At 29.8% G+C, this 22,852-nt stretch overlaps 1 protein-coding gene across 1 annotated transcript in view; it reads right to left on the bottom strand.

Moving 5' to 3' along the window:
- LOC107445274 (A disintegrin and metalloproteinase with thrombospondin motifs 9) overlaps positions 1–11,486 on the bottom strand; it is a 230,572-nt gene extending 219,086 nt beyond the window's left edge. The window contains exon 1 of the mRNA XM_071188448.1: positions 11,218–11,486. The gene's annotated coding sequence lies outside the window, so the exon portion shown is untranslated. The remainder of the gene's footprint in view (positions 1–11,217) is intronic.
- Positions 11,487–22,852: the final 11,366 nt, after the last annotated feature.

Here is a 22,852-nt window from a genome sequence, read left to right as displayed (position 1 = left end):
TCGCACTAGAGCTGCACAATGGGCTATTGGCGACGGTCTGGGAAACATCCCTGAGGATGATCCGAAGACATGCCATCACAATTTTGATCCTCTGCAGAGGGGATGGCACCCCCGCTTCAGTCGCCCGACGACCTGCACGCGAAGTCGAGCACTTCACGGTAGAACAGTTTAACGAGGACCAATAGCGCACACCCTCGGTCCCTACGCAGACTAATCCAAGTGGTCACCCACCCGCATACTGACCGCAGCCAGTGATGCTTGACTTCGGTGATCTGCTGGGAACCGTGTCTTAACGATCGGGGCTCTACTAACAAGCAACAATATATTTTGGTTTTCTTAATTTTAAAATCAGTCTAATAGTTACTAAAATAATCCGTTAATTTTATGTGAACTAATGCATAAAAGCCGAAAAGAAATCATTTGAAAAATAATTTTCTCTTCGTTCATATTCAAAACCTTATCAATTTATTTTGTAAATTAAATAAATTTCAATGAAGAATAACTGTTTCTCTTAAATCTAAATGACAACAAATTAGTGCAAGTTTAAAAAATTATTGTTTGGAAGTGATAGTTCGGAAGATTTTACCTTTGGCGCAGAAAAAGACGCAAGTGTTTCGTGCTGAATTTCATAACCATAAATTATTAAAATGCTAAATACAACATTTTTCACTTATTGGCCTAAATTAATACAAAATAATGTAAAAATTAATAAAAATATGCTAAATAAAAATTCCGCGTCGAAGGGTGAAATACAAGAAAATCATACCTCCTCAACAACAAATAATAGACAAAACTATTTCCTGTCCCACAATCGACAAAAAATTTTTTACGAATATATTATTTCCTAACCAAAAACAACTACTTTTACAAGTTAAGCTTTCGGGTACTTTTTTTTTTCTAAATAATTCACGAGTTGAACAAAATTAAGCATTATAATCAACTCTTTGAAAGCACGGAAATGATTTGTTTGTTAGATGTTTTTATTTTTCTGGTAACAAAGAATTTGAAGCATACAAATGTACCATGTCTTTCTATCCTTCATTGAGTCAAAAAACCGACAGTTGATCATTACTTCGCTGTGGGTGTTCCATGAGTTGATTTTTCACTAAAGAAGAGAAAACAAGAAATCGAGTTTTGTTTTGATTGCATTATAAGACCTCCTGCAGAATGTAGACCACACCTTAAGACACGTCAGAAAATTATGAGAAAATAATACGAAAGGTATCATTTATTTTGAAACCCCTTTGTGTAGAGGTTTCATTTTTCTGCCTAAAATATCAAATAATGCATAAAAATAAATGAAGGCGGTTATCACGCAGAACATATACAAAAAAAATCAAATTTTTTTTTATCATATAAACCTACATAATGTGTTTTCTTTTTTAGAACAAAACATTCGTTATAATTTTAAAATATCTACCCGAGACCCGGGTTTTAAATAACTGCATTTGGCGAGGTGTGACGAATGCTTAGCCAGCGCCCTGTACATTTATGTATTCGCATAACTTTCTCTTTTCCGCGTAAGTATCGAATTATTTTCGTTCCTTAAGTATTTTTTTAACCTTCACTAGGGTTGCTATTTTCCATACGGTTCCTAAAGTCTCCTAGAATCAAGATTAAAAAATCTCACCCCCTTAAAAATTAAAACCAAATCAACAGTAAGTAAAATATATCTTTCAATCGAAAATAACAACGGGGTATTTTTATACTCAAAATGTGACGTAACAATAATCAAAGCAGAAAATTCATTGGTCAAAAATTGAAATTTATTGGTCAAAAATTGAAATTCATCTATCGATAAATTAAAATTCATCGATCGATAAATTAAAATTCATCGATCAATAAATTAAAATTCATCGATCAATAAATTAAAATTCATCGATCAATCAATTAAAATTCATTGATCAATAAATTAAAATTCATTGATCAATAAATTAAAATTCATTGATCAATAAATTAAAATTCATTGATCAATAAATTAAAATTCATTGAACAAAAAACCGAAATTCATTAACCAAAAAAACGAAATTTATTAACCAATAAATTAAAATTCATTGTCTAGCAATGGATGGAAATTTTTGTTCAGAAACTGTTATTTATTGTTAAAAAACTATTTAAATGGCACTCTTGCTCGGTTTGACTAGTTATTAAAAAAAAAAAGACACGCAATCATAAAAAATCATAACATTCTAAAATAACATAATTTAAGGCTTTTCGTCTTTAAAATAAATCCCACAAGTACTGGGAAAATAAAACAAAGCCTCTCAGATTCAGTCTGAAATTCCTGCCAAAAACCGTTCTGGTCACTTGGAAATCCGAACTTTGAAAATAAAAAAAAGACCTGGCTACATTTATTTTTATCAGGCAAACTACTGCATTAAGCAAATTATCTTCAAAGAGAAAGTTTTCTTCACAAGTATTTCAATCAGCAGCTTTTTTATCAGTGCAGCTCTTTTTTTTTCTTCAACTTGTTCACCGCTTTGTCTGTTGAAATGAAGCCAAGAAAGATTGGGGGATCTATTCTTTGCTAGTCTAAATAATTTATTCAATTTATTTCTTTTAAAACTAGAAGTAGATGACAGCTTAATTTATGTTCTGCATCATCGAGTGTTTAAAAAGCAATTAAAATACAGATCATTGCAATCTGTGTGATTTAAATTCTGAAAAAAATAGGAACACCCTACTAACTTTTAGCTCAAGTTCAAAAGGAGATAACAAACCGGGTCAAGCTTGAGTATGGGCGCTACCCAAAATGTATCCACATAGTTATATTTATTTTCTTAATATCTCCAACCAAAAATAAACTACAGCCATAATTAAAAAACGGCTATGTCTGGATTAAAAGAAAGAAGGAGTTGAACACGAACGTAAAATAGTGATTTTTCCCCACATCGAACGACGGATGTTGCAAAAATGTAGACTTAAATGCAGAAAAATATACCATTGATAAATTTTAAAATAAATTGACGGAATTGTAAAAATTGTAAATCTATGATTATAAAGATGCTGCGTCTAGAATGGAAAAAAGTTGAACAAGAGGTAAAAAAGTTTTTTTACCTCAACATCGAACGACGGATGAAGCAATAAGATATAAAAATGTATGAAGAAGTTAATATAGAGAAATGTCATTAAAATTTTTTAAATTAAATCGACTGAATTGTAAAAATTGTAAATCTGTGATTAATAAATCTATGACTTAAATATATGAAAATATACTATGGACAAATTTTAAAATAAATTGGCAGAAATGTAAAAATTGTATATCTATGACTTAAGTATGTAAAAATATACCATTGAAAAATTTTAAAATAAATTGACAGAATTGTAAAAATTGTAAATCTATGATTATCTAATTGTAAATCTAGAACAGCTGTGTCTAGAATGGAAGAAAGAGATGAACAAGGTGTGGAAAGGAGTTTTTTTTCCCTCCGCATCAAATGACGGATAGAACGAAGAGATATAAAAATGTATGAAGACGTTAGTACTTAAAAATATACTAATAACAAATTTTAAATAAATTGACAGGATTGCATGCAAAATTGTTTTATTTTTGAATACTTGAATTATAGGATAAAAATTATAGGATAATATAAAAATAAGGGTAATATAAATGTAGGATAATATATATAAAAATTATAGGATAGTATTGAATTTATATTATTCATAACCAAACTTAGACATTTTGTGAAACATGTAGCAGTGTGAATAACTCACAATCGCAGAAAAATAGCAAAATTTTTGAAAAATATTGCTTAAAATGGCATAAAATAGTCGAAATATAGACTAATTTCAAAACATAGTTGTAAGTGTAAAATTAAGTAGTAATTAAGAATATATATATACATTAATAATCATCACGATAAAAGCTTTCAGAAACAAAACTATACCAAGCCTTTTTTCTAGGACAGAGATGGCGAATGTTTTTCAATAAGTGTGCGACATCGTATTCATTTTTCAAAAGAAAAGTTTTAACGATATAATATATTATGAAGCGTCTTTTTAATGCAGTTTATCGAAGCTCTGTAGCAAAGAAAAAGAAAAAAGCCATAGTTTAAGTGCCTTATTCTTCAAGCAATGCCATGATTTTAAACTATATCTTACCGAAAAAAAATCATCTACTTATTATACTACTAAATAACTTAAATATTTTAAACGTTATGAAACCTTTTTTACAAATCGCTAATTTGGCGTCATTTTTTCTCCTAGATGAAAATGATCAAAATCACTGATTTTTGCAAATTTTTTGCAAGAAAACACAAATTAAGAATTGAACCTAAAATCCAAGATTAACAAACAATCGATAAACTGAAGACGTTAAATTTTAATCTATTCGAATTGAAATTTTAAGTACAATTTCAAAGCAAAGAACTATTGAAGTGTCTAGTGTTTTTCCGTTTTAAAGAGTTAATTTTAAAGGAACTTAAATTGATTATTTTGTCAAAATTTTGTTCATTTTTATGGCTTCTATCATTCCTTGTTTAATTTTTAAGAAGTTAGAACTGAAAAACTGTGGGCTATATAAAGATAACCCATTTTTATTGAAGATAATATTTTTACATCAAAATATTTCTCAGTATTTTTTTAAGATAAGTATTACACTAGTTTCAGAATTTCCACTAGATAACACCACAGGAAACATTTTATTTTATTATATTGCAACCGCCCACTAAATCAAATAGTAAATTTAAAAAAAACACGGCTGATTGAATTTTTGATTTTCATAACTTTTGATCTAAAGATCGGATTTTCATTATTATTCATCATCATTCAAATTTATTTTTATTATAGTTTAAAATTATAAAATTAATTTTTATGATGTAATTAAAAAAAAGACTCCTGGAAAAAAGAGTTTAAAGAGTAAATATAGGGGATTTCGATCACGGAGCGATCTGAAAAAAACTGTAGTTCCGGGGTTGGTGAGCGACAGCGAGAAGTGGACGGAATTTCCTTGGTATAAAAATTTCAAAAAAATTTCAAATTTTTTGAAATATTTATAATTTGTCTTTTTTATTTATTTTTTGTGCTTTTTGCATCATTTTTACCTTTTCTAACTATATATGCTGTAGGTAACTATGCATGCTGAAGGAAAAAAAACTGGGTTAAGCAAAATAAACTAAGCAAAAGCGTAGTTTTAGAGTATAACAATTTTTCTTTTCTAACTACTTTCCTCAAAAATGTTTCTCCTATCTAATAAAAAAACATCCGGATAGACTTTTTCCGATGTTAACAATTGTAATCCTTGTAGATATCTGAATTTTTGGGGTAAAACGCATTGAAATCGGGACTTCATTATTTTTTAGAAATATGTTAACCCGATTTTCTGAAATTTTAAATATGTGTTTTTACATTTACAATAGTATAAAATTGCCATAAATACCTTCCTTTGCAAATTAAGATAAATTAAATAATTGATTATTTACATAAATTATAATAGATTGTGAAATAGCTACATAATTAAATAAAAAAACTATTCACAAAACAGTTTGAAAAGAAAAGTTTTTTTTTTTAACATGATTTTCTTGTAATAATATTTTTTTTACCAAAACACAATTTCAACAGCGTTGTATAACTAGAATCAATAAGCTTAAGGTTTGCCAGAAAATACAAATAAAATGACCTTTAATCAAAAAAATGTGAAACTTAGAACCTTGAAAATAAATATCGTAATAATGTTATTTTAATAAAATTCCTTTAATTTCATAAAACTAATCTTTTTTTTTGTTGTTGTTGAAGTTGAGTATATTTTCATACACATAAACCATAAATAAATAAAATAAAAATAGGTAAATGATTAAAAATCTCATAATTCAGTCTAGAAAAAAGGATTATTTTTAGGCAAAATAGCGATGTAATGGAAAGCAAGATTGCTCACAAGATCGTTAATCATGACTAACTCAACTGCTAAAAAGACAACTTTCAAAGAAAAGCTCTGTTTGAAACTATAAAATAGCGTTAAAAAGTGCTTGATAAAATTAAATTCCCAGTTCCAAGCTTTAAGTATATTGCGTTTTTAACCTTTAAATGTCCTAAGACACATTTTAACCACTTGCTTTTGAATTTGTTAGTCAATAAGAAACCATGCATAATTTCAGGCAAGGAGTTTTACCTTGGAGAAGAAAAATGTTTCCACAAGATTTTTGTCATTTTCTTTTACATAGTAACTCTTAAAAATGTCTTTGAAATTTTTTTGCTTAAATGGTACCGTAATATTTTAAGAGATAAGTTCACAAAGAGTAAGCCGCGGCACCCTGGGGTGCCACAAGATGTCCCTGACTTTATGTCAAAAATTTATCATTTAACCCTTTGACGCAGATGGGACACCGGTGTTCCTTTCATGTATTTTTTTCTGACTCTTTAATTGCAAGTAAAAACATATTTTGGTAATTTTTAATAATAAAACACTGTCTAATAGTTATTAAAAAATATGTTAGATTACAGGAATTAATTTAGTACTAAAATATAAAATACGGAAAAAAAAATTTAAGTTTAAAAAAAAAATTTATTCATATTCAAAAATTTATCAATAACTGATTTTCTAAATTTTAAAAATTTCAACGATAAATAACTGTTTCTTCTAGATCTAAATAACTGCAAATAAGAGCAAAATTGAAAAATTATTGTTTAGAAAAGAGCCGTGTTTGGAAGATTTTACCTTTAACGCCGAAAAATACACTCTTGCTTTACTCTGTATTTCTTAACTATAACTTGTTAAAATGATAAATATATAATATTTTTCACTTACAGAGATGCCAGCTTGCTCCGGGCAGCAAATATATATTTTAAAGTGGTAGTTTATCAATTGTGATTCTTGGTTTAATAAATTCAATTTAGTAGATTTTTATCCACCACTATTTCTAAATAATTCGTAGGCTTATATCATTCACCAATTTGTAGTACCTATGTTATGTTTTACCTTTTAAAAAGCAAGCAAAAGTAGTCAAATATTTGCAAAATTTACTTTGTAGTTATTTACCGTTTCTTAAATTATTTTGGCGTGTCCGGAGCAGTTGGCATCTCTGCACTTATTTTGATCCAAACTGATACAAAATAAAAAAAATTTATGAAATATATGTTTTCCACAAAACAAATTCTGTGTTAAAGGGCTTAAAAAATAATATTTATATTTCATTTGTTGCATAATAAAGGACCTTTTCAGAATTTTGGATTATTCCTTTGTTTAGCAAAAAAAAGTAACATACTTTACTTATTTTTATCCCGTCAATGTTTAAACTTTAAATAATCAATTTTAAGTAGTTTTTCTAAAAAACTACTAATTTCTGAAAAACTATTAATTTCCAAAAATGTATATGACGTTTTCAGAATGTTTCAACAAAAACATTTTTTAAATTTTCAAACTATTTTACTTGAAAAAATAATCTTATTTCAAAAAAAAAACCACGTTTATAATACTGAAAGGAACAAACTGTAACTCGAAAAAGAATAAAGCCATAAATACTTTTAGCAAAGTCATGAAGTCTGAATTCTCAAATACTAATCAATTTACAGCTGAGACAAGACAGTAAACGACTATAAAAAAACATTAGATGAAAGATTTAGATTTACTCATATTTTAATTGATAAATTTTATTTGGTCATGGTCAAGGACACGTCAGCTATTATGATGACAGTTAATTGAAGAAAGCCAAGAGTAAGAGTCATCTTAAAGAGCTAAAAATAAGATAAGTCGAAACAGTAGAGTTCTGCTAACAAAAAATTCAGAAAAGGAAGAAAAGAACGGATTAAAAATACTGATAAAAATTGAAAAAAAATCACCCAATCAGACTTTGGGAAACTTCGTCTTAACTGATTGTAAGGACATGTAAAATAATAAAATATAAAAATTTTTAAAAAATCCAATTTAACTCAAATCAACAGTAAACTTTTAATAACACTACATAACTTTCATTTTACTGATGAAAAAATATAAAATTTATTAAATTAAATTTTTTTTAATTATACATAAAATATTAAATACAGCACAAGTGCTGTATCTGAGTAAGAATTGAGGTTCAATCGTCAGTAGAAGCTTTAAAGCATACCCAGCTTTGGATCTATAGGTACGTGAAATAAATACGGCTTGTGCGCAATTAACTCATTACAAAACTCATGCCTTTGGAGACGAAATTGCGAGGCCTTAACTTCCAAGACTTCTTTTTTCCACAACGGGCTGTGGCGAGAATGCTTTACTTATAAAATATTTTAAAATATAATTAATTTATAAAATTAATTTTTATTGTAATAAAAATACATTTTTATATTAAAAAATACAAATATATTTTGCCTTACACACAAAAAAATACTTTTATCATAAACTGAATTACATAAAATATATTTGTCAATAATTACACTCGAGGAACTGCGGTAAAATAAAGAAATCCAAATCGAACGCTATTATTATAAAATAATAAGATGTTAAAAATAGTCGAAATTTTTTTTAATTTATTCAAACAACATGTCGACATTTTTATTCAGTTTTGTAAAAACTTTTTATCATACGTAACAAAATAAATTTAATGCTATACCGAAAATTAGGTTTTCCTTTTCCTAAGTAAGAAATTCGAATATGAACCGTTTTTGTTTGTTCGCGACATAGTAAAAAAATTGTAGTAATATGGAAATATTTAACAATGTAAATGAACAATGTGAATATTTAATCATTGTAGTTCAGAACATCGACTATTTAAGTGATCACTAATTATACAAAATATATAAGTATGCGGAATGCAAATATATAAGTATGCGGAAAGGTTTTTAAAAAAAGGGGCATACTTTAGCGGAGTTTAATAAAATAAAAAATTTAAAAAAGCTTTTGGGGGAAAAATCACTTTAGGAATTTTCCAGTTTGCGCTGCTTACACAAATTTGTATGCAAATTTTCCTGCCAAACACAGTTTCTCCGTACTGCGCAGGAAAACATTCTACTCATTTACTGATTATAGGTTAACGTTAATATATATATATCAGGGTTTATTTCAGAATTTTCTCGAAAGGTCCTGTTTTATAAAATTGTGAAACTGGTTCGTCTAGATTTTATTTGGAAAATGTCTTGTTTTTGTGAATTTTTGAAAAATATGCTCCTAATTTTCCGAATCTAAAATTACCGTAGATTTGGGATCTATTTGACAGGATTTAGTTTTTATCAATAAGCTACCTTTTTGTGAGAAAGAAACGCATAAACCATATCTTACAACGTCAATTTTAGACGACAAAAACTCTTTTTTTTTCTAAAGAAGAATTTTGTGGATGATTGATCTTAAAAACAAAAAAAATATCGATTTTACGGTAAAATAATTCGCTCAAAGATTTGGTGTTTAAAAAACACCAAATATTAATTTTAACTATTAATTTTAAATAAAATTTTTTCAATTCAAATATAGAAAACTTCACTACAAGGAAATAATGCTTTTAAACGATTTTATCAAAAATCATATGCAACTGTACTTGTTTTAAAAATTATTTATTTTTAAAGTTAAAAATTTATGTTTTTATTCCTTTAAAAACTCTATTGCAACAAAAATAAATTGTTTATCTCTGCAGATTTTTTAAAAAAAATAATTTCAGTTATTTTTTGCGCTACAACATAAAGACGCGTGTAAGCATATTAAATTATATTACGATGAAAAATTTATTTAAATTTTATGAAAATTGCTTTAATGTTGTAGAACTCATCAAAGTTTGAGAATTTTAAATGACATTCAAACGTTTATTCAATATTTCCAATAAACTTATGAAAAAAAAAGTTTTGAACTCGAACTTGATAATCAATAGAATAACAATTTTCGCCTACTCTTTTGTGAAAAAGTCACCAAATGTCGCCAAGAAAGCGTGCGCGAATTTTGAAACCCGGTTTTTTTTTTTCAAAAGTCGAATTTGAAAATCGGATGTTATGCTCGAGTTTGATACAATTTTAAATTCCCAGTTTGGTTTCCCTTTCTATAGCATATATCAATCTCTTTAAAAATCATACACATTAATAATATAATTTAAAATAGCATTTTTCTATCTTGAACAAAAAAAGAACATTTTTTTATATAAATTTTAGTAGAATTTATATAAATGCTGTATAACAGCAACACGCCAAAACTGTTCAAAATCGAAATTCAAAAAACAAATTGATTCAATTTGAACTGGATTTTTCTGAAGAATATTATGTAATAAAAAATGCGCTTGTATACTGAAAATTAACTCTTAAAAAATAAATTATATTTTTTGATACATCAAATTTTCTTTTCATCTTTAATAAAACCAGATCAGGGGTACAAAATTTTATCGATAACTGGATCTTGATTCAGAACATTATTATCATCAAGATAAGCATGAGGGATTTTTATATTTTTCCTCTCGTATGCATGGATGAAAATTAGTTTATTTCAAACCCTAATGCTCATAAAATCTTCAAAAGGAAAAATAAATTATCGAATAAAATTAGTACATTTCATTTTTATTTAATTTTTTAAGGTTTTAAACAATTAAATAATATTATAGAATGATAAAACATTAAACAGTTTTATGAATGCGAAATTTTACTTTATTATAAATGACGAAAATAGAAAAATTCTATTATTTATACATAACACACATTGGGTAATTAAAATATGGTATACTCATTTTTTTCTTTTAAAAAAAACATATTTAAAGCAAAATACACAATTCATTTTAATCAGAAATATACTCTGATAAAATATTTAAAGTCTCTAAACAATGAAAGAATTTTTTGATATACAAGAAATGTTCTTTTAAAGTAATTACCTTACTATTGAAAAAAAATTGAAACAGATAATTTTACACTTAAATTTTATAAATTAGTTTCAAATTATTTCACATTTTGAAGAAAATCGTATGCTTGTATTGTTAAATTGATTCTAATATTTTTAAAAAATAAAATAAGTTAGCACATCTTACATTAAATTGGAATAAAAATGCATCCAGCAGTATCTTTACAAATAAATCTTTAAACTTTAGATCGTTTACTACATTAAAATCTTCACAGTTTTTAAAATAAAAGTCTAAAAATTTCATTAAAAGTAGCGAAATTTCGTAAAGAATTAAAAAAATATCTGCAAACGATAAAATAATATTTCCATAAAATGACATCAATATTATTGTAATTATTTTTATTCATCAAAAAAAAAATACATGCAAATCATTCTTATTAAAATAAAATTTAAAAATACATTTAAAAAATAAGCTTTTTATGAAAAATGGAATGAAAACCTACCTGATGAATCCGATGCGCTTTGAACAAGTAATGGAAAATAAAAACAAAAAGCCAAATTCGAAATGACTAGAGTCCACATTATTAAATATTTCTATATTTTCATTAGCACATATCCTTCAAAAATAAATCCAAAAATAATGTTTATATTTTAACAAAAATTGCCCCACTTATTAAGTCCGCAATCACCCCACTACATGCTACAGAGAACGAACCACAACTGTAAGCTCTATTGCCGAACTGCCCGTTCACTTTCACTCATTCTCAAAAGAGAATAGTTCTCAGCATCCTTCATTCTTTTACTTTAGCGGCATTGGCGCCCAACTTTGAACGCGTAACTAGCCAAGTCAGCCAACTGAAAGCAGACGATAAAATAAAAAAAATAATTCTCCTCTGCATCCAAAAACACGATACGGTTTTAAAACGATTTTTAATTTTGACTTACAGACGATAGTTTAAGAAACTTTCTTCGAAAGTTAATTAAAGTTAGAGAATTGATATTTGTTGATTTTATTTCTTGGCGATTTATCGCTGGAGTAAATGAGAAGAAACTTTATGAATGGGAAGAATTTTTTTATGATCTCATTTAAACTTTGGTTGAATGATCCGCGTGTAGAGTAAAAGCTGATGAACTGCGAAAGGCGAATGAATATTAATGATTTCATTTAATGAATGAAAAACCGTGTGTCGAAAAACACTTGCTTTCGAAACTTTAAATATAGTTTATATTTAAGGGCGTGAAATTAAATTGTTCTTTAAACGAGCTAATTTCACAGCATTATCTTTCTTTTATTTCGGTTATTATAAGATAAAGTGTGATTATTTTATTTATTATTTAACTAAAGCTGGGTGTTGAGATAAAATTATAATTTACAAGGCAATGGAGTAAAATAAATTTGAATAACTAAACATTTTACAAAAGTAAAGTAGAAAATAAAAAAAAATTTGATTTTTATATAATATGTATGTAATTTTGTATAAAAGAAGGAATTGAAATTCATGAAAAGATGTAAAATAATAGCACTAGGTTTTCAATAGTAGAAAAAAATAGTAATTTATTGATTTAATGATTGTTTATTGCTTTATTCAATTTATATTGCTTATTTTATTTATTATTATTAAGATTATTATTAGTGGTTTAATGATTAATTATCGTTTTATTCAATTTACATTAATTATACTGTTTTATTTTTTATATTCAATGAGTCATTATTGTATTGTTCACCTGTGTATGAATATTTGAATGAAAATTGATACTGAAATTTTAAAAAAATTAAAAAAGCGAGTAAAACAAAGCAATATAGTAATATCTCTTCTAATCTCTATATTTTCGACACTCAGATTGCAATCAATGATAGCAAAAAAAAGTTATTGTTTGCTTAATGATTGATTATTATTTTATTCGATTTACATTATTCATATTGTTCGTTGTATTTATTTTAATGTAATGACTAAATACTTTATTATTCATTGGCTTATCATACATTAAATATGTTTGGTAGAAATTTATTTATTATGAAAATAAGATTTGTTTTAATTTCTAAATTTGTGGTCACTCAAGTAGATATCAATGATTAAAAAAAAGTTATTTTTTATGTTTTAATGGCTGATTATTGTTTTATTCAATACATATTATTTATTTTGTTGGCTTCACTTATTTATACTTAATAACTGGTTATTGTATTACGCATATCTATATTGTATAAATATAAATTTTAATTAAATTAGGAAATGAAATTAAATTAAAAAATAAAATAACAATTTATTATAAAAAGATTTGTTCTAATCACTAACCTTTTGGCGCTCAACTTGGTATTGTTTTATTGGTTTATACAACATTCATTTGCAGGATTGTGTGTTCATTTAAGGCTTGTAAGCTTTCGTCAAGTAGAAGGACAGATAGCACAATTCAGAGAAAGATAGCAGGACGATACATCTCCAGGGTAAGAGCGGGATTCGAACCCGCTGCCTCCATGCTACACACAATGTTTGGCAGTCAGAGAGGTCCTTGATATCGGTTTATTTGCATTTTTTTTGTTACACATACAGGTTTGTTTGCTCATTACAAAATACAGCATATGCCTGGTTGGTAGGGCACTGGGCCCATGTTCAAGAGTTCGTGGGTTCGATCCCCGCCGACCGAAAACTCCCAATGTTGTAAATGGTGACTGATGCACGTTAAATCTGTCGAGTCGCAAAGCCCTCCATGTTCCCATAACAAATCAATATCTCTGGGGGTACTGATCCAGGAGTTTCCTTGTCTTCTGAATTGGTTCAACATTACAACATAATGTAGTCGTAAACACAAAAATTAGATCGGCTCAACAACGGATCGGTTGTTCAACGACGGATGTAAAATAAAATAAAATACAGCTTATGAATCGTGATGGCTCAGGGGATAGAGTGCTTGCCTTCCAATGAGGTGAACCGGATTCGAATCCTAGCGATGGCTGGTTGATACGAATTCCGCATCCGGCTTGCACCGACCACAGTGCTGACGTAAAATATCTTCAGTGGTAAACGGATCATGGGTTAGAGTCCCCTAGCCGTCAGGCTAACCACGGGAGACTTTCATGGTTTTCCTCTCCTTGTAACGCAAATGCGGATTAGTTCCATCAGAAAGTCCTCCCCAGAGGTAAAAATTTTCTCCAAATACTAGATCCGGGAGTTTCCTTGTCTTCTGGATTGAGATCAAAATTTCAAGGCTACGGAGTTGAATATTAGTAGCCGTAAACCCAAAAAAGTAACCCACGCCGTAAAACAAAAGTACTGCTTATAAGCCCTTGTCAAGTTGAAGAACCCCTAGCACAAGCTGTTGTAGTTGTAGTTCATTTACGTCGCACTAGAGCTGCACAATGGGCTTTTGGCGACTGTCTGGGAGACATCCCTGAGGATGATCCGAAGACATGCCATCACAATTTTGATCCTCCGCAGAGGGGATGACACCCCTGCTTCGGTAGCCCGACGACCTTCACGCGAAGTCGAGCACTTTACAGTAGAACAGTTTAACGAGGACCCATACCGCACACCCTCGGTCCCTACGCAGACTGATCAAGTGGTCAACCACCCGCACACTGACAGAAGCCAGTGATGCTTGACTTCGGTGATCTACTGGGAACCGTGTCTTAACGATCAGTCCACTGCGGGACCCTAGCATAAGTTAGAGAAGATCATAAAGATACATCCGGGATTACAGCGGGAATAGAACCCGCTACCTTCACGCTACAGAGAGTTAGACAATCAGAGAGGCTCTTTAAAGTGATTAATCTATTTAATTTTATTTATTGTTACATATACATATGCAGGCTTGTGTCGTCTTTACCAAGCCGTCTTATGAGCCTTTATGAAGGTAAAGAACTGATAGCTCAAATTAGAGACAAACAACACAAAGCTACATTCAGAGTTAATACGGAATTAGAACGCGCTACCTCCATGCTATAAAGTATTAGGCGGATCAACGAAATTGCTCCGTCAAAGAGGCCCTTTAATTCATTGAGGGCTTGTGCCTAGACACGTTTGCGGGCTGCTTATAAACAAGCGGCTTCTGTTGTTGTTGTTGTTGTTAATTTACGTCGCACTAGAGCTGCACAATGGGCTATTGGCGACGGTCTGGGAAACATCCCGGAGGATGATCCGAAGACATGCCATCATAATTTTGATCTTCTGCGGAGGGGATGGCACCCCCGCTTCGGTAGCCCGACGACCTGCACGCGAAGTCGAGCACTTTACGGTAGCACAGTTTAACGAGGACCAATACCGCACACCCTCGGTCCCTACGCAGACTGATCCAAGTGGTCACCCACCCGCACACTGACCGCAACCAGTGATGCTTGACTTCGGTGATCTGCTGGGAACCGTGTCTTAACGATCAGTCCACTGCGGGACACGAGCGGCTTCTAATCTCTTTGTAAAAAAGAAAAATAATAGCACAACTTTGGAAATGAAAGCTCACAGATATTTCCAGATTTCTATGAGATTCAAACTCGTTAATTCTCTAGTTTGACTGATCAGTCGTTCAAATTGTTCACTATAGATCTTCAAAGATTTTGGAGCACGAACTTGCGCCTTTCTGCCTCAATAAATTTGCTTTTTTGTGTGCTCAATACAAAATGAAAATGCTTAGAAACCGTATTCAAATTAACAGATAACTATCGGAATTTTTCAGAGAAAAAAACATAAAGAGGAAATAAATTCTAATCGGAAATTGAACCCGTTACCTCTAAGCTTCACAGTGTTCGGTAGCAGAACAATGCCCCCTGCATAGGTTCTTTTATACATTTTTTATTCATTTTAATAAATGAAAAAAAATAATTTAAAGACCAAGAGCAAAGACTCAGATTTATAATAATCTTTAAATAAGCGATTTTATGTTTATAAAATGGAGGTTCTGCAATGAAATACCAATCTTCTTTGTCTCTAGAGCGGCTTAAGTATCATAATTTATAGAGAACTATCTCAAAGTTAAAATATTCCACAGTGAACTGATAAGTCACAGTTCTCAGTAGATCACCCAGCACAGTGCTGACGTAAAATATTCTCAGTTTTAGACGGAACATGGGCAGTTAGGTTAACCATGGGAGGTTTTTGGAGGTTTTCTTCCCCAAGTAACGAAAATGCGGGTTAGTTCCATCAAAAAGTCTTCCACGAAGGCACATATTTCCCAGTACTTAATCCAGGAATTCCCTTGTCTTCTGGATTGGGTTTAAAGTTTCAAGGCCAGGAGTTAAACATTGAAGTCATAAACCCAAAATTGGGTCGGCGGTTCTAAGACGGTTTTAAAATTATAAAATATTGCGTACCAATATTGCGCGAGCAAATACCATCAAAAGCAAAATCAAATCAAAATTGAGCAAAATTGAGCAAAATCAAATCAAAAGTAACTCATATAGTTTATTATTTTTAGAACTAGAAAATGTTTTTAATTAATATATTGATATTAACTTACAATTTACTTCTGCCTTTTTATACAAAAATGTAAAGAATGTGTAGTTATAAATAATGATCTGAAAGTCGTATATAATAATTTCACTTCATATGCATAAAGGAGAAAAAAGTAGTAAATAAAGTAGATAATTTTAAACGCTACTTCTTCAAAGAGATAATAATCATATCTTTAAAAAATGAAGAAAGAAATGATAAAGAAAATCGCAAAACATAGATAATTTAAAGTAATGAATGAAATTTTACCAATTTACAGACTTATAGTAACATATTCATAATAATGTTGAGTTTTTCGCTATTAATATGATATTGAATATACACTAAATGTTAGTTACTTTTTCTTTTCGATCTTCTTGCTTTGTAATATATAGTTGGGAATTTATCGTTTCAGTTTTGTTTTTTAATTCAAAGCAGGTGATTCCACGTCAGAGGAACAATCAGACATTATAATCTTACACGTGTTTCTTATGAATATTAATAAAATTATTTTATGTATTCACGTTTGGTGCTTAGATATTATAAAATATTAAGACAGTGTTAGACCTTGGACCCATTTTAAATTTCTATTTTTTTAATGCAGTAATGATTTAAGAATATTAGAAATTTTGTGAGAAATACATAATACTTTTGTCTATTAATATAATTTTTTTGTACGAATAAATTCTGTCATGCATTTCAGAAAAAAAACTAGCAATATACAAAATGGTGTAGCAATTTGAACCATTAAATGTTACTTCTTGCATGACAGTTATTTTGAATTATTTTCTTCTTAACATATTAATTGATTGAATTCGAATATTCATACAATGAAATCTTATTTTTCAAGTATAATGCGTAAGCCGAAGAAAAAATAATTACTTTCTTTTTGAGTTTTACTGTTTGCAATTTTCTCTTTTAGATTTTTACTTTGCAATAATTCAGACTTTACACTTTAAATTTTATAATGTGAAAAATCTTGCTAATTTAAAATCTTGTATTTGTAATTGTGAAATTTTCTTGTATCTGAAATATTAGTTATTATTTTTATTTATTTATTCCATTTAATTATTTTTTATTATACTGAAATTCGGAATTTACAGTTAAAATTACTTTAATTTAAAACAGCGTGTTATTTTAAACCCTGTGTTTAAAATATATGTTATTCCATTGTCTTGCTTTATGTAATGACGACCAGTTTTGTAGCATATAAATCCTTTATAATTTGAGTTGAGTGGATTTGTTTCGTGTGTAAAATGTGAGAAATCAACTTGTAAAAACAACCTATATTATTCGTTTATTCATCTCCTCATTTATTCATTTTTAACTGCTCTGCTATTCAGAATTAATAGTTTTATTTTTATCTTTTTTAATTTAAAGAAACGTGTTATTTTAAATCTTATGTCTATGATATATGTTAGTTTTTTTCCATTGTCTTTCTTTATGTAATGACAACCAGTTTTGTAGCATATAAATCCTTTATAATTTGAGTCGAGTGGATTTGTTTCATGTGTAAAATGTGAGAAATCAACTGTAAAAACATCCTGTATTAGTCATTTTATTCATCTCCTCATTTATTCATTTTCAACTGCCCTGCTATTCAGAATTAATAGTTTTATTTTATCTTTTTTAATTTAAAGAAACGTGTTGTTTTAAATCTTATGTCTATGATATATGTTAGTTTTTCTTCCATTATCTTACTTTATGTAATGACAACCAATTTTGTAGCATATAAATCCTTTATAATTTGAGTCGAGTGGATTCGTTTCATGTGTAAAATGTGAGAAATCAACTGTAAAAACATCCTATATTAGTAATTTATTCATTTCCTCATTTATTCATTTTTTATTGTCCTGTAATTTGGAAATAAATAGTTTTTTTTAAATTTAAAACAACGTGTTATTTTAAACCTTGTGTCTATGATATATGTTAATGTTTCTTCCATTGTCTTACTTTATTTAATGATGAACAGTTTTGTAGCATGTCTCATAGTATTTAAGACGAGTGGATTTTGTTTCATGTCCAAAAATTTGAGGAAATAAACTATAAAAACATCCTACGCTATGCAAAAAATAATAAAAAAAAAAAAAAATTTCCATTCTTAATGTAATATTTATGCAATAATAACCTGAATTTTTTTTAAATAATATTTTATCGCATTTATGACTTTACTTTCTTCTAAACTACATATTTCTCAATAAAAATTGCATTTTTACCATTATTTAAGATATATAAATAGATATAAAAAACATATAGATATATAAATAGATAGATATATAAAACAACACTTATGCTTAAATACTTTATATGGATGTTAGTAATATTTTCTTTTCGGATTTCTTGCTTTGTAATAATTCGCATTTAATCCAGAAAGTAAAAACAATTCTCGAATTTTATCCTTATGATAATTACCTCGTATTGTAAGAGAGAGTTATTGATAAAAATATTAGATGAGATATAAATAACAGTCTTTGGTTTTTTCTAAAACACCTAATTCAATAACTTCACAGAAACTAAACATCTACTTTATATCCCTTAACCTTTTTTTCAGCCCATAAAAATGATTTAAAAGGTTTTCTCAATGATATTTGTTCAAATGATATCTCAAACTATCCATAAAACTGGCAATTGAACTATTTCTAGTTTTTATATTATATCTGAAACTAGACTATTTTTCTAAAGATTAACCAATCCTTATTCAAAGGCACGTACTCGATCATTAATGGGAATCGTATATCAAAACTAGCTGTAAAACAACAAAAGAATTGATAGATTGCTTCAATGTCTTGAAGATGGAACGATCTTCCATAAATTACTCTCAAACAACCTACTTAGACACGCATGTTGTACAAAAGAAAATTAAGATTCTTTCTGTTATTTGTCTCTCATAATAAGATATTTCATGGATAATTATTTTTAATTGATAACGTGGTTAACAATTCAATTATAATGTTCATTATATAAATTATTCATCATTCTAAAAGATGAATTTTTCACCAATTAAACATTTGATTGACTTTTAAGAAAAAGAAAGAGTAGGTTTAACTTAAGAGAACGCTATACCGCGGGAAAAATCCTTCCTGGCAAATTTTCTTCCGTTTCATAAATAATTTAAAGAATAGATAAAGTGAGTTTAGATCAAATTAGAGTAAGTCATAAATTTTCAAATGTTAAAAATATTTAAATATCAGAAATACGAGGATTTATTGTTAAGACACGGTTCCCAGCAAATCACCGAAGTCAAGCCTCACTGACTGCGGTCAGTGTGCGGGTGGTGACCACTTGGATCTGTCTGCGAAGGGACCGAGGGTGGGTGGTATTGGTCTGCGTTAAACTCTTCTACCGTAATGTGGTCGACTTTGCTTGCAGGTCGTCGGGCTACCAAAGCGGGGGTGCCATCCCCTCTGCAGAGGATCAAAATTGTGATGTCATGTCTTAAGATCATTCTTAGGGATGTTTCCCAAACCGCCGCCATTGTGCTGCTCTAGTACGACGTAAATGAGCTACAACAACATCAACAACAAAAATACAAGGTTACTTGGAATAACGCAGGTATCTGACTAAAGCAAAAACATGATTTTGATCAAAATTTTCGAAATTGTGTTTATATTAAATATAAAATTCCTGTAAACTTAGCTTTCTAAAAATATTTTACTTTTGTTTTTACTCCAATCATTTATAAAGATTTTGTGTAAGGTAATAACAGTGGATAGACTAGTGATTTTAAGTCTTTAAATGCGTTTATTTAAAAATCGGGTTTTTTCACATTTTACACCACCTTAAACACCATATCTCACGCTGTTGAATAACTTTATATCTAATGATTGGATCTTCACGTTCTAGGACTCTATCTTAATGGTTCAAATATGCTAATTAATGAGTGTAGACGATATTTTAAGTCACGAAATCAGACACAAAAATGAACTTTCTCTGAATAAGCATACTTCTCTTTTCGACCGATTTGGATTCTTGACTTGCAAAATATATGAGATTGTTGCAATTTAGAAAATAGGGTCCCAATAGTTCGGGCAAGAGAGCGGTCCGAAGTTGGACCCCTAAACTTTAATTTTAAAATACTATATATTTCGTGAACTTTTTTAGCGAATTTAAACATTTTTGCGTACAATTATAAAATTCATTTATACAAAGATAATTCCCTGCAAAAAATAACGTTTAGTCAATTTTTATTATTTTTTATTATTTCACTTACTAATAATCGAAAACATTTTGAATTGTAAGGTATACGATTTTTTACATCATTTTAAAGAATGTAGTTTTGCATGACAAAATGTAAAATGTGAGCGAAATATCGGTTGAATGGTTCCTGAGAAATCAAATTTTGAAGCACGACCTTCATATAAAAGACCCGATCATTAGATTAAAAGTTGCTGAGTGTGATCTTTTATTTTGCGCTGTGTATTACTAAATTACTTATTTGATCTACATATATCTGAGAAAGGAAATTTAAAACAATGTCTTAAATTTCCTTTCTTGAAGGATATAGAGGGTGATACGACATTATTGTGGAAAAAACATGAAGAGGTGGTTGATGATACTGAAACATGTATTTTCTGTATAAAAATGTTGGATCGTCGTAAGGCATGAACTCAGAAAATGACCCAAAAAGGAAATGCAACTCAAAGTGCTTCAGTAAGGCAATACAGTATACACAATAAATATTCGAAATTGTGATCACCAACACTGATGCATGCTTGGTAGCGTCGTTGAAGGAATTTTAAAAAAGTTAAAAGTGGCGACATTTTGCGCATTCTTGCAATCGCACCAGATCGTCCTGCTACAAGGTTCACCAGTGAGTCAACAGGAGTCTCGTAAATGATGTCCCCATGAGAAGAAATCGAAAGTGGATAAATCTGGAGAACGGGGTGGCCATCAGGCTAGTCCACCGTGCCCAATCCATGCGCCTGAAAAACTCGTATCCAAGTTATTTCGGACCACCAAGTCGTAATAATAATAGCAACATCACGCTGGGATCACCAACGACAATCAATTTTTAACATATATTGTGAATAATGTATTTTAGCAAGAACGTACTTTGAGTTTACTTTTTTTTATATTCGTCATTAAACAGCCGACATAATTCTATGAATTACGACTACCAATGTTCAACTCCACAGCCTTGTAATTTTGAACCCAATCCAGAAGATAACAGAAATTCAGGATCAAGTATTAGGAGAAATTTTGCGGTCGTGGTGGACTTCTTGATGGAGCTGACCCACAGCTACGTTAAACAGGAGAGGAAAACCACGAAACTCTCCTATGGTTAGTCTGATGGCAAGGGGACTCGAACCCATGATCTGTTTACCACTGAAAACATTTTTCATCAACACTGTGGTAAGGCGAACGGGGTGCGGAATTCGTATCGACCAGCCATCCCTGACATTCGAACCCAGCGTACCTCATTGGGAGACGAGAGTTCTATCTCCTGAGCCACCCAGCTCTTGCGTTGACTTTTTTTTATAACCGTCGTTGAGCAGCCGACCCGATTTTTGGATTTATGACTACTAATGTTCAACTCCGTAGTCTTGTACTTTTGAACCAATCCAGAAGACAAGGAAACTCCTGGATCAGTGCCCCCAGAGGTATTGATTTGTTATGGGAACATGGAGGACTTTGTGACTCAACGGATTTAACGTGCATCAGTCACCATTTACTACGCGGGGTATCTTCGGCGGCATCAGTTACTATTTAACTGATTTCGTTCAAACTTTGTATTTAAATAAAATCGGTTAAATACAAAAAATAAGAAAAAAAATCAAAATTGATTGATACACCGCTGAAAGTTTTGGAAAATGTTGCACCATAATATAGTTCAAACTTTCTTCAACCTTAATATGGTACCAAATTAAACGATATTATCTTGAAAATTACCTATTCTTGAACTTAATTATACTGTTTAACTTGAAGTGGAAAATGGTTCCGTTTAACATCATATTACGGTTGCAACAAGTTTGTACGATATTCTGGTTGAATATTGAACCAATATTCATAAGATTGTAGAGATTAATGCAATAAAATAAAGCAGCAAAAATACAATTAGATTTAATATAAAATGAGCTTAAAATATTCTGTTGAGCATAATTTATTTGTCTTGACTTAAATCTTTATAAGGCCATCGTATACTTACCAAGTATACTCACCAAGTATACTCACCAAGTATACTTACCACCAACTGTATAAATTTTAAAATTACGATTTTTGCTTCCCCCCCCCTCCCATTATATATGAAGCCATCTATTGATAATTGCAGAAAATGCTCAAAAAAAAGAATACCAATCAAGTTTTTTGATTACATAGATTTTGGTAACAGTATAGGTTTGTGTAGGGTCAGGAAAGGAGGCCAGCATTGGGAAGTTATTTTTTCTTGTGTTCTATGCGTATGATCACTTTTCGACTTTATTCATAGTTAGAAACATAGAATCTATAAATTAATTTCACAGACCCGCGATGGCTCAGGGGATAGAACGTTCGCCTTCCAATGAGGTGAACCGGGGTTCGATCCCGGCGACGGCTGATCGATAGGAATTCCGCATCCGGCTTGCACAGACCACAGTGCTGACATGAAATATCCTCAGTGGTAGACGGATCATGGGTTAGAGTCCCCTTGCCGTCAGGCTAACCGTGGGAGCTTCTCGTGGTCTTCCTCTCCATGTAACGCAAATGCGGGTTAGTTCAATCAGAAAGTCATCCACAAAGGTAAACA

Source organism: Parasteatoda tepidariorum, chromosome X2, assembly GCF_043381705.1.
Source record: "Parasteatoda tepidariorum isolate YZ-2023 chromosome X2, CAS_Ptep_4.0, whole genome shotgun sequence".
Classification (NCBI taxonomy): domain Eukaryota; kingdom Metazoa; phylum Arthropoda; class Arachnida; order Araneae; family Theridiidae; genus Parasteatoda; species Parasteatoda tepidariorum.
The sequence above is the reverse complement of the archived record's forward strand: the minus strand, read 5'-3'. Positions and strand labels throughout refer to the sequence as shown.